The sequence below is a fragment of the Denticeps clupeoides genome, chromosome 9, assembly GCF_900700375.1.
Source record: "Denticeps clupeoides chromosome 9, fDenClu1.1, whole genome shotgun sequence".
Lineage (NCBI taxonomy): Eukaryota > Metazoa > Chordata > Actinopteri > Clupeiformes > Denticipitidae > Denticeps > Denticeps clupeoides.
The window spans coordinates 7,002,550-7,016,294 of NC_041715.1; the positions used below are offsets into that span (position 1 = coordinate 7,002,550).

General features: G+C 42.1%; 1 protein-coding gene across 10 annotated transcripts in view; it reads left to right on the top strand.

Moving 5' to 3' along the window:
* Positions 1 to 13,745, top strand: part of caska (calcium/calmodulin-dependent serine protein kinase a) — a 102,940-nt gene that overhangs the window by 38,654 nt on the left and 50,541 nt on the right. The window contains exon 1 of one of the 10 annotated variants that reach the window (XM_028992242.1): positions 12,365 to 12,487. The exons of the other annotated variants lie outside the window; for them this stretch is intronic. The gene's annotated coding sequence lies outside the window, so the exon portion shown is untranslated. Of the gene's footprint in view, positions 1 to 12,364; positions 12,488 to 13,745 lie in introns of those variants that run through there. 10 annotated transcript variants of the gene reach the window in all.

Below are 13,745 nucleotides of genomic sequence, written 5' to 3' on the forward strand. Positions count from 1 at the left end.
CACGCCCCTCCGGCCTAGATGGTCACAGTGCGTTTTGAATCGACTTTGCCAGGGGTGGATCTGGAAAGACATTCCCATATGGTACCCTTCGTGAAAGCCAGGGTTAGGATGTTGTTGAGGGAGGATGTCAGGCATTTAATTGAATTTGTAGGTACCTGCAGCATCCAATTTGGTTGGTAATTGGTGTTACGCGTGACGCACACGAAAGCGGCATTTTTTTTTCCTGGAGTGGACTCTTTCTCCCTCCCTGTGCCAGACAGAAGGAGAAGCCAGACACCCACAATAGGGCATGAAATCACATCGCCCCTCTTCTGCTGTGTCTCCTTTCACCTGCTGGCACATGAAGAAAAATACGCTTGTTTGAAAGTGAAAGTGAAGCGATTGTTAATGTGAAGCACAGCCAGCACAGCAGTGTGTGGGGACGGTATTTTGCTCAGTGGCACCTCAGTAGACCTCATAGATTTCTTGTCTGGCACAGTGCAGTGAACTTGTGAAACTTGATGAGAAGCACAGGAATGAGCGAGGCTGAAGAACAGAATTGGCTTCTGTTCTGCAGGATTCAGTCCAGTTTCATCTAACTTCCAAGTCATTATTTGATACTCCTATGGTACAACCGTAAGGGTTTTTTTTGTCAGCATGCCTTTGGCAGGGCTCCAGAGTGCGACCAATTTCTCAATGGTGCTGCAGTCAGAGTAGCCTGGAACCGTCAGATAGACTTCAGAGGTTTAATCTTGCCTTAAAAGTTAGACCCGAGCCCGACAAAGTACAGCTGTCAATCCGACATTATTGCGGATGCCGGCCAACATTACTGTATCAACATGCTGTGCGTGCATAACAAGTCATTCATACATTTTTTAACATCAGTTTTTTTCCCACACCTCAGATTTTGCTTTTGTTGCCACTACAACCAGAATGTATCTGGTAGCCTCTGTTTCAACTCTCAGCATCTATTTTGAAATGTTTACCGTACCGTCCAAGTAAAATGATCTAAATTAAATGCTGAAGAAGCACAAAGCATGTACAAAACACATTACATACAGTGTTAAATGTACTGGCCCAGTGTCTGGTCTCCCTGCTGCCTTTCAGCAACAAGCAGCAGCAAACAGATCATCAGGCTGAGATGATAATCAAGTTCAAGCCTTTTTAAACACTTGGACTTTTAATTTAGATTTAAAAAACTTTTTTTAAAAATTCAGCTCAACAACTGCTTTGTTAAATGTGATGCAGTCCAAATTTGGTGTATCTAAGAAAAATGGCACACCAGTTCAAAAAGTTGCATCAGGATTTTTACATTTTTAAATATATGAAAATTACTTTTTAACAAGTTTCTTTTGCTATATACTTATACTTAATTCTTGTTGCATTCTGTCTGCTGTGGAATTTTATGTATGTTTAGACGTCGAGGGCCATTAACCAGGCCATACAATAGACATTTAAATAAGAAACTTCCCTTGCATTGAGTTTAGCACATTACATTTATTGTTTAATTAATACAAAAATATGTGGCATATGATTTACATTTTTTTATTACTTTAACATCAATTATTTTTCTTATTGTATCAGGTCAAATCACACTTTTAACATTCCTGTGACATTTATGCAAAAAGCATTACAGAACAGTCAGTGCAATGAAAATATACAGATAAACAGACAGGAGGATATGTGCATCTGGAACACAATTTTCAGATGTCTTTGCATGGTGTTTCAAATGCATCACTTGTTTTTCTGGGGTTGTGTCTGGGAAGAGAGTTGTCATTTTAATAAGAATAAAAAAAGTTCACTTATTTTCTACATCAGTTCAGAATCTTATTCTTTCTTGTTCTTATGCATATTTAATGCAGATATTTATTTATTTATTCTTTATGTTGTTTTGCGAATTTAATTTGTAAACCGTGACAATAGTGTGTGTGTGCGTGTATGTGTGTGTGTGTGTGTGTCTTTGTTGGCTTGTTTTTTTTTGTTCCAGTGAAGCATCATCTTATACATGCCTCAACTTGATTAAAATTAGGACAAAAAGAAAAAGCTGTTTTTCTTGAAAAAGCTGATTTGGGTGGTTGCAAAACTTTGACACTCTTAACCCCGCAGTTTCAGCTGGACGTGAAATGAAAGATGAATGCATGAAGGTATCATTCTCTGTGAAGAATCAGAAATCCAATGGGTCTCATGCTTTGTTTTGTGATTTATGTTGTCCTCTGTAACACTGAGAAAAGAACACACACACACACACACACACACACTCCCATTTAGACAAACAGCTCTGTTTACAGAGTTTACCCCAGCAGCTCCCGGCGCTCAGCACTCATTTGACATTTGCTGCTATTGTTCGTGGCGCCACTTTCTCTCCGGGAGCGTTCCTTTTTTTATTTCCCCAGTGGTCCAGGTGCCTCGCCGCTGACTGTGATCCATCATGGCGTGTGTGGCAACGGTGTCAGATATTGGCCCTAAGCTTATACATACACGCAGGCACACAAACCTCTGCACAGGTGATCCTGAAGCACTGGAGCTCACACACACACACAGAGAGCAGTGCTCAGCTCTGTATTAAGAGTGGTGGGTGTGACTGCAGTGTTGGGGCTGATATGGGGTGATGTCATTGAGCAACCTGTCTATTGAAGCAGCAACATGTATGTAGTGTCTGTGTTTGTGTTTGTGTGTGTCAGATTTTGGGGAGTATTGTGTGTGTGTTGATCAGTGCAGTTTTTTTTTTCATTATCTGTGATGTGCATGGTGATTAATCTCCAGCATCGTCATTTTCTTTCACCGAGCAACAGTTGCCAAGGAGGAACAGGGCAGACTTCTGTTCTCCAAGGACGAGCTCTGAATACTGTGTGTAGTTGGCCGTGTGTGTAGGGGCCACACCAGCGGGGCTGCATTAGTCTGTAATCTCACCTCGTTATTAATGAAGTCTGCTCCCTCTGCCCTCATGAAAGAGAGGGAACGACGGTCTGGCCAGATAAGAGCAGCGCTGGAGAGGATGGGAGGACAGGACGAGTGGGAGTCTGGAGTCCTGGGCCAGCCAGAGTCGGCTTTGACGTGTGCCCTCAAAACAGCCTTTTTTTTTTTTTAAAGTGCACTTTATAACTACTACAACTGGTGAAGACAAACATACACACATTTGATTCTGAATCTTTGTCCCTGTGTAATTCACTGTGAAGTAAGACAGAACGTTTTTAAGATTTTTTTTTTTTTGCTACGTCTGTTCAGTAGTATACTATGTGTAATACAAAACTTAATCATAACCGTACATTGAAATACGAACTGTGCTATTCGGCACTATCACATCGTGTCTCCACAACACCATCGTGGCAGCTGCCTCTTTACTGCCTGCGTCCCCAACGCCTACTTACTGTCTCCAGCCATCTCAGCATGTCTGCGCATGTGTTGTTACGCAGCAAACCTGACATTAACCTATGGAGCAGAGTCTTGGGTTTACAAAAATAATCACAGAATTACAGAAATGAATGGGAGAAAGACCCCCCAATTTCTGGAGCACTTTTTTTAGGTAGAGGTGCTGTTCTGCCTAGAGGTGTTTTTTACAAATGTTCTGTAGGTGAAATTTGCATTATACACTGGTGATTTGTGTTATTGAAGCAGATTGCGTGTGTACGATATTTTTTGTCAAAATATGATTATTTTAAGCTGCTGGTACGATACTGCAACATGTAGGATCTGGCAACACTGGAGAACAGTTTGAGGATCGTTGTAACATTGGTTCTATATTATGCATTATATTTATTTTGTGTAAAAGACATAACCCTATATCCTCATTTTATTTTCCAATCAGTCAGAAGTATTTGAAATTCTACAACATGAAGATTTTGGGGCCTGGTGTGACGTTTGATGGCTCCCAGAAGGTACTTTTGGTTGTTTGTGGGAGTGTTTAAGTGCAGAGTCAGTCAACTGTTGCTCATTGAGAGATGAAGCTCCTGTTGCTCGTGTTGTTCTATTGCAGAAAGCACTGAGGGAGAAACAGCATCATGACAAGAATATCAACTGGATTTCCCTGTACTGTGGTGCACTCTAGAACTGATGCAGACAAACTTGGTTTTTCTGTCCTCTCCTGTCATTAGGTCAATGTCCCGCTTTTTATTTCCGATATCATTAAATGGTTGACAATCTAAAGTTTTTCTCAACCCATCTGTATTCCATTCATTAGCCTATTTCAAGAGCGTTTGAGTTTGATCTGCATGAACTGTGTAAGGTAGCAGGTAGGATGAATTGCAATAAGAAGATCACTGATCAGCCTGAGAACGCTAGCGCAAAAGAGGCAGTAACGGCTGCAGCATCTGCAAAATAAGGAAAAACTGCTACAGGTTTATTCCATTTCAATGCCGTAATTAATTAGCAGCATCAGTTCTCTCACTCACTCGTTTTCTCTAACGATTTTATCCACATCGGATGCAGTCCCAGGTCGGCAGCCCACTGCACGGCATACACGCACACCATTTAGCTTTTAATTTTGTTGTTGTTTTGTGCTCCTCACATTCACACGGAATGAGCCCGTTTAAATGAAGTTTGAGACGATTAAATGAAGTTTGTGGGCTTATCCAGTAGAAATGTCAGTGGATGTTTTCTGGAGCACGTTTTCAAGGTCATCTTTATGTTTTGTTTTTTACAGCATTTCTTATTGATGTGGCTTCTTTCTTCTTCAGCAGAACTTTTGAATGATGTCTTTTCTGCTTGGAGATACAATGTTTTATGTAGTCTTTCTCCACGATTTGGTCGGTTCTCTTTCAGTTTGCAAAACAACACTTTTTCTAGTGCTGGAATTGAAGGTGACATTTGGTTGCTGTTGTGCTGTACACCTTGCATCTTGAGCATATAATTTCCTCGTTGTTTACTGCACATTCTTTTTTTTCCTATGGAATATGCGTTTGTATAATTAGGAAACCACTTGTTTTTGCTTGCGAGGCATGAAATAATATCTGAATATAACAATGTGATGAATAAACTGCTGATGCTGTATGCAGAAGGCACATGAATTAGCAAGAAAGGAGCCATGTCTGAATTGGGGACTCTTGGATGTATATATGCTATGTATTCTTATAACTGTGTGAGAATGAATAAAGATCATTATGATTTTCTGTCCATATATATATATTTTTACCACAATAAATTGCAAATATGTGGATGTACAACCTTGAGAAAGTCCTGATCTCATGTTTTGGGCTCCTGAGGCATTTTATACATAAATTTACAATCGTCAAGACTCCAATATAACCTTTGTTCTCATCACAGACTCCAGTGTGGGTTTCTGTAGTAACTATAATATTCAAGCCTTGGCTGTTAAATGAGTAAGTGGGTCTTCTGGTTCATAGGTGACTGTGTTACCCATTAGGCTACTACCGCCCATGACATAATGACATTGCTTGGTGATTTTCTGGCAGTGGTTTAAAAATCAGTCAAAAAGTAATGCCGGTAGTGGCTGTGGCTGCCTGATTCGAGCACAGTGCTACTCCGGGTAGGAGTTCGGCATTGTCCACACGGACCTTCGAAATTACCGCTGGAGGTGTGGACCTTCACTGGTCTCACGATCCGATTATATGCATCACGATGCATCCCATCAATTTTTCAGTGAAAACTGCTTTAACCCATCACCCTTAGTGAGCAGTGGACAGCCATGACGGGCGCCCGGGGAGATTCAAACCGGCAACCTTCTGCTACCGGGGGGGGGGGGGGGGGGGGGGGTTATGTTGGGTTCTTAGGAGCGGAGACGTCTGACAGACCCCCCCTCCAGCCTGAAAGGCCGGCCGCAGCCACACAGGTGTGTTTGTGAATCCCCCCCTCGTCCGCAGGGCCGCCTCATTAACCCGCCGTGCAACTCTAATGTGGCGGCGCTGCGTCTGGATCACGCTAATGGACTTCGAAAGGCCGAGTTAATGAGTAGAGGGGCCGCACCTCGACCCCGAGCTGCCGGCAAAATTCCTGCTTCCAGGGGTCAGTGGGTCGTTTATTTGCAGAGCGCTAAATACCTTATGCGCCTAAAGTGTTGAGGGTGATATCTGCAGCCGAGGAGAGGAGCTTTACAGATGAGTCAGGGAGCGATTAAAGCAAGCAGCGTCGCACACAGTCCTGTTTATCGGTCTCCCAGATTACTTTTTTTTTTTTTTTTTTAAGTAAGTGTTCTCCTGGGCGTTCGTGGATTAGCCATGGCTGGATTTTGAACTGCAGGCATGCTGAGAGTCTTTTTAAGGAGCTGAGAATCAAATCTTTATTTTGGTTGTGTGTAATTATTTAATGCTGTGTGTGGGGCTAACACTTTTTTTTTTGTAGGTTTTCAGCATCTGTTTCTTGATTTTTAAAGGGATCTGGGACAAAAATGATATGGTTCCATTTTGTGTTTTGTTGCCATATCTTGCAATCCGTACATTACTATGTGAACACAGGTTTTTGTTGCACACCTCCTGATTTATTTACACTACATGTGGAGACAAAGAACTTCAACATTTTCAGTTTATTAACTTGCTACTTGGCTAGAAGTAGTTATGCAGTATTTGCTACCACACATAACAGCCAATCAGAAGCAATACCATGGTGTTACTCTTGTATAATGTGCTAATGTTACCTAACTTTTGGGCAGCACACAGCAAACAAAGGACTGCAGATTGTGATGGGAAATAAAATCTGTCTCTTGCTCACTGTGAGAAGGTGAAGAAGAGACCCTGCATTAACAATGCATGTCTTATTACTGAGGGAAAAGGGGCTGCAGGCAGATGGAAGGAAGTCTTCCAGGCTTTTTATCATGGCATTTGACACCCACAAGTCTCCTGCCCCTATATTTCCTGCTCTGTGCCCAGCTGGCAGGCCGTTCTTACCTCTCACTGACCTTGTGCTGAAGGACTTGAGGTCATCTTGGGGTGACGAAATGTGAATTGTCCCTTATAGTCCCTTTAAGGTCTATATAGTCACATTTCACATGTAAAGAGCTCCCAATGTAATACTAACCTCTCTTTCTAATCACAACATTGAAGACTTTTACCATTAAGGGGTTTAAAATGTAGTTTGATGTTAACCCAACCAGACATCAGCCTTTTATGTGTGTGTGTGTGTGTGTGTGTGTGTGTGTGTGTGGCATCCAAGAGATCAGTTGTCATGCTGCCACTTACAGAGGTAGGTTTTTGAGTCCTCCTGTAAGAGCGTCCTTAAGAAAGCCCTCAGGCCCCATTGTGTGCTTACAAAACTGTACTACACCACTGCCACTCCCTAGAAAGATCTCATTGTTCTTATCAAACAGCTTTCTTTCTCTAGAGCCTCAGTCCTGTGTTGATCAGGGACACAGCGGCGGCACTGGGATTTGTAACAGTAGAGCAGTGGTTGATAGACTAGTAAATCTGCTATAGAGAAAGAAGCTGGCATGTATGTTTGGGATAACCTGCACTGGGCTGGAGGTATGGGCTGTTCTTATTGATTGTGGTTAGCTGATTCAGTGCTCTGGGTAATAAAGTGAACATGATGAGCAGTTTGAAAAGGGCTGTTTTTGTGCATCAGCTGGTTTCTTCTGTGTGTGGATGCACATGCATGGTTGCATGTGCATTTGTTGCAGAGCCGACACCACTGTCTTGCAATTTTACCTAGACATGACTATTTGAGAGCATGATGTGTCACACATACATTCCAGACCTGCAGGTTGACATGCTGGTAGGAGATGGATGATGGCAGGACATGGGACGTTCATCTCTCTTCCCTGAGAGAACATTCCGTTTAATTAGAGCTCATTGTGCTCTACTGTCTTGCCTCATTTGCATGTTATCCCCCTTGCTAACTTTCTGTCTGTGTGTTTGAGTGTTTTTATGTGCAGTGTATCATAGTATACACACATTTATTTATACGTGGTAAGTTCTGCTGACTTAGTAGATCCATGATCTACTACTATTACTGATGAAATTGTGATCTGTGTGACAACAGTAAGAGCAGCAAGTCATTTATATTTACAGCATTTATCAGACGCCCTTATCCAGAGCGACTTGGGTCTTCTTGTCCATAGGCAAGTTTGTTATTCACTAGGCTACTACCACCCCTGTCAAGTCGAGTCTGTGTCCTCTTGAGAGAGAGAGAGGAAGCTCTGATGGCCTTAACTGGAGATTGGCAGTATACTTATTATTTAGCTAGTTAATCACTTATTTCATGATGAATTCTGGATTATAAAAGCCTGATTAACACTTGCTATAATCCAGTCTCTAGGATCAATTTTGCCCGCATGTCATAGGTCTGATCCCACACAGCAAATGCATATATGTTAGTTGCATATATATATATTTTTAACACATGACATATTTATATATGTGTATGTATATCTCTGCATGTTCTACATCAGATCCCTTTACTAGACCAGGCCTTTCTACCTGCTGCTGTCACCGGGACTGGCCTGCAGCTGAACTGGTCCAGAGCTCATAACATTTACAGTCTCTGCCACACGCGTGGTGACGAATGTGTTTTGCACCACTGCTGAGGGTCTCTCGCTCTGAGTGAAATCCAGCCCATCACAGATCAGTGCTGCTGGCATCCAGGCTTGAATCCCTGCTGACTGTTGCATTGTGGGTTCTGATGCTGACCTATTCAGACATTTTGAATTTAGATCAATTCTATTGTGTCCATAGGCGAGTAACTTTGGGGTCCAGAGGCCTTTGCAAGGTTGCTTAGTTCTTCTGATCAAAGGCAGGCGGAGAGGTCAGTTCAGTTTTGCATGTGTTCTAGTCGTTTATCTCATTTCCATCGCAGGGTACACACTCTGTGCAGCTGTGATTGGTGGGGTGTGCGAGCGGAGTGTGTCAGTGTGTGTGGTGATTTATGGCTTCCAGGCACATCTGCAGCCTCCTTAAACCCGAAGCAGAGTGGCTTCCTGCTGCAGCTGCACCTCTTTCCCAGGCTGAGCTCTGCTGTGCTCATCCACCTACCGACCTCCAAGCACCAGCACTGCTTGCGGACGTGCCAATTTCCATTTCTGTCCTTTTCTCCCTCGCACCGTCTCTCGTTTTTCTTTGTATTTGAAGTGATGCTCTCAAGCTGTTTGGGATTCAGAGCTCTTCCTCTTCTCCCCTCGCTTCCGTCGGCACCAACCAATTTCTGCTGTTAATTCATTCCCTTTACCGAAAACATCGTAGACCAAATCCAGGGTGAAAGCACATCATTCAGGTGCAGCTAAAGGAATACTTCACATATGCATTACCCCTGTGAAAATGTTTGAATTGATCATTTGAAGTTCCAATTACACTATATTTGTAGATCAGAATTTTTCAGAACTTGCAGGATTATAATCTTTACCATATTTACCACCAAAAGCGCTCTGGAATGTTAAAAGTTTGTATTTCAGTTCAAGATACTCATTTTAAGCCATTGCTATTACTTGCCGTTGAAGATCCATTTTCAGTCAAGTGAGAGTTGCCCCACAGTAGAGCATGGAAGATTTCCCCTTTATTTAATGCACCGCCCCTAACCGGTACTCAACCCGCTGACTTATTCCCAGATCATAAGGACTCTGTGTGACCAGTCTCCTTTGTGCCCAAACACTCCTCACGGCTATAGTGTGTATTTAAAAAAAAAAAAAAAAAGGATGGATTTCTTTAAACAAGACCTTTTCATTCTCATTTTAGAACTTTGTGGGCTGCTTTTTCATAGCAGCGATTTAGATCACACACACACAATGACATTTAACATTGAACATTCATCTCACCTTTTTAGCCCCCACAGCGAGGAACATTTCTTAGACCCAGATCAGATATGATAATGTAGCATTATTATGTTAATAGGGACTCAGTTGTTTAGCATAAAATATGTTTAAAGTACATATTTAAAGTAATTGATGATAACAGAAGCCGTGCCCCTAACCTACATTAAATGGAATATTTGTGACTATCAATGTAATCTTCATCGTGTGTTGTTATTGTCTGAATTTATTTATTTATGTTTTGTCCTCTTTTTTTATCTTATTCTTGGTGATCATCTTCAGTTTCTGTCTTCCTCGTCCAGCTTCATATTATTCATAATTATATTCATTTTTTTTCTTATTCGTTTTATTCTTCATCTTCTCATCATTTTATTATGTAATTCTGCTTTCTTTACTGCCTGACCTGATCTGGGTCTTGTGTTTTTGTAGTAAAACTACCTATAATTGAAACTCACCAGAGCTTTTAATCTGAATTTGTTTATTGTGGCTTTTACCCATCATGCATCTGCGTCGCTGCACTCATCCACCTATTTATTTCTTTTAAGTGCAGTGCGGACAAACACACTCTCTTTCTCTCTCTCTCTCTCTCACACACACACACACACACACACACAAACACACACACACACAGTGTGCAGTGTTAACAGGATCCCCCTTCCCCGCATTTCTCTTTTTTCACTTTTCCTGCTTTCAGCACATTTGTAAAGGTGCAGCATATTTCCAGCTTCATTTTCCTCCTACTTCCTGTACTTGCTGTTATTTTTTTCCGCCTGGCAACGTCAGCCATCTGATACCTCAGTCCCATGGCGCCTCTGCTGCGTCCACACACTTCGCTCAGTACAGCAGCCGTGTTCCTCTCCTCTGCCAGGCTGTCGCCTCTATCTGATCTTCTGCTGTGCCACGGCCCAGCTTGTACTGTGTCAGTGGCGACTGCTGGTGAAGAGAACAAGCCGGTCGGCCCGACGCTCAGTGGCCTGATCCGTCTTATGCTCTGCAGAGTGCTCTCAGATCTCTACCACACAGGAAGCTCAGTACTGCACCTTCGCCACAGACTTTGCCACAGTGGGGTTTAGTGCTGAGCTCATCTCCCTGGGGAAATAAATTTTAGTGCTGTGTCTTTTTTTTTTTTTTTAACATTGATGTAGCAATACATTTCTGAGAAATCCCACTAAAGATTCCACTTTTTTAAGCACTATGCACAGAATGAATAGTTATGAATAATATAAAATTACATAACATTGCATTGCATTTAGTTTACAAGAACAGTCTCTTTACAAGAGCTTAAGTTTGAGTGTTTTACTCAGGGCAGAATGGTACCAATCACAAAAAAGTGTGCAAATTATGATTAACGGTGTGAGTATTTGCTGTTTTATCCCTTGTTCCCCAGTGTCTGCTGATGATCATCAAATTAATTTGTTGACAATATAATAAATATCACAACACAGGGTTATGATCACAATATTGTACATACTGCAAAATTTTGTATAAATCTAGTCTAGAAAATCGATGATGGTGTAAAGAAGAAAGTTTAAAGCAAAACCCATTGGAACCATTGCTGACCCTTATTAAGCCAGTAAACTATTAATTCTGGAGATGGAGTAGTAAATAAACCTCAAAAAGTTTATTAATATACACCAGACTTCTGCCAGTTTGACTTAGCACAGGCGAGGGAGAGTTCATGCAGGAAGAGATCCCTGTGGAGGTGGAAGAGGAATGCCAAAGCAGGACAGTGGCCATTTGTCAGCAAGGTGCTTGGATGAGATCACATAGACAGAACTATGGAAATCAGAACCAGCCAGTTCCTGATTCATTGGGTGTATGATGTTCTCCTAAGCCCATGTACTCTGCACTGTTGGGGTCTAGTAGGAACACCTGCATATACACTGTGTCCATTAATAGACTCCTTTGAGCACATTCTGAGCTGTTGCCCTAAGGCCCTGAGAGAGAGGAGGTACACCTGGTGCCATGACCAGGGCCTGAGAGCGATGGCAGACACCATCTGCACAGGAATTCAGCTGAGCCCTTGGTGAAGCACAACATCACCTTCATCGGGGCAAGAGAGAAGCCCCAAGCTTTGACCCGGGCTGCTAGCCTCAGCGTGTGACTGGCAACTGAGGGTTGACCTGGCGAGGTCCCTGGCTGGGTCACCCAGGAGAGAGTGTCTGATGATCCCGGTCATCACTGACGATGTGTCGGAGCTGCATCATTTAGGTGTATGTGTTAACTGGAGATCCAGTTGCTTCCATTAAGATGTGTTACATACATTGTTTTAATGGGGTAGAAAATCAATCAGACCAGATCGTTGCAAGTAGTAGTTATTGTTGGTTTTCCAATAATTCCAAACAATTTGTCATAAATATTGATAAATATGACCAAATTGTAATTACAAGAACAGAATTCATTGTGAATTCTTCAGTGATGGAGAATGGGAATCTTTAATGAGCCTTAATGGAAGTAGACAGTGTTCCGCAGATTAAACACTTCAGGTTTCTGACTTGTTAGAGAATAATTAAGCGAGGAGATTTTGGGACGTTCCTCAGCTCCACCCCAGCGCTCCGACTGTAAGCGGCTTTGGGCTGCTCACCATCTGCTCTGCCAGGTTGTGTTGTGGGTAAAAACAGAGGCGCTGTCTGAACGGCGGTGACGGGATGCACCGCTAATTGCAGACTCTCCCTCGTGCTGAAAGCGCACCCGACTGTAGCATCTGATTTACTTACGTAATCCACTGGAGTGATGGTGAGAGCAGGGGAGCAGTGATCAGTCTAGAAGTTACCGATCGCCCATATTGACAACGTGACCTGGACTTTGGAATAGAGAATCTGGGTAATTGCAGTTCTTGTCATTGGAATTGATTCGGTCATTTAAAAAAAACGACTTTAAATGGCAACGCAGTTCCCCTTCTGTTGTGTGACTGTCTTCCGTTTGTTTTGGCTGTGAAGTTGGAAGCTCTTTTCAGTCCCTCCCCCCTGTAGGAGCTCCGGGCCTCTGCCCCAAGCCGCAAGTTCATTAACAGTTCGGTGGCAACGCCGAGGGGATGGAGGAGGTTGGTAAGGTGTGTGAAAGGTGAGGAGACTGGCAGGAGAAAACGTGGACTGCAGAGGAATCCCTGTAGAGTACTGACACAGTAATTTCAGCGTTTTACACACACACACACACACATTCGTCCCATCCAGAACTGGGCCATAGCTTTATAATTACAGAGCTGATAATTGCCAGTGTGGTTTTTACACATAATTCATAATTAAATAATTGAACCAGTAGCTGAATTCACGTGAGCATCAAATTGATGATGAAGTCTGCAAGATTGTATTGATCAACATCAGCTGTCTTTTTTTATAGTCCAATCTTTTTATTGCACTTTTCTTTTTTATAACAAAACAAACATCTCAATATTTCGAACTGCTATAAACAATCCCCAGACGTTCACACACTCACCCACACCTACACAGCAAACCTGCATTACATACATGTATGAAGATAGACAAAATTTCCAGAATGAAAATTTCCATATCAAGTCAAAAGTAAAAGTCAACTTTATTGTCATCTCACTATATACAAGTACACATAGTGTTTTGTATTGCGAAGCTTTGGAGATTGGAAATGGAAAAACACACAACACAAAAAACATGACATCGGATATTGTGGGCATTGTGCACTGTCCAGGTCGACACAAACTAGACAAACCAGGCAGACAAGTAGCTGCAATATGACAGTATATCAGTGTGCGGATGTATTTAGTATAAAGTGTATGTGGTATATGATATGCTATGATAATAATGGCAGTAGTAGTGATATGACATGATATGATGACCATCACAGCAGCGGTAGTGAGAGATTAAAGTGCAGGGCGTAATACTTCAGTTAACAACCATATCACTATGAATGGGTTTCATCTGCAGTCTTATGATGCTCATATGGGTCTTCGGCTATCGTTTTTAACCAAATGCCTTGGTTAATATATTGCAAAGTTTGTAATTTCCTCAAGGAAAATATTTTTTTGTTTCTACATCGTTGTTAAACTTAAAAAAGTTTAAATTCTTTTTATTCCTGAAATAAATCTTTTATTTGCCCACATATTTTC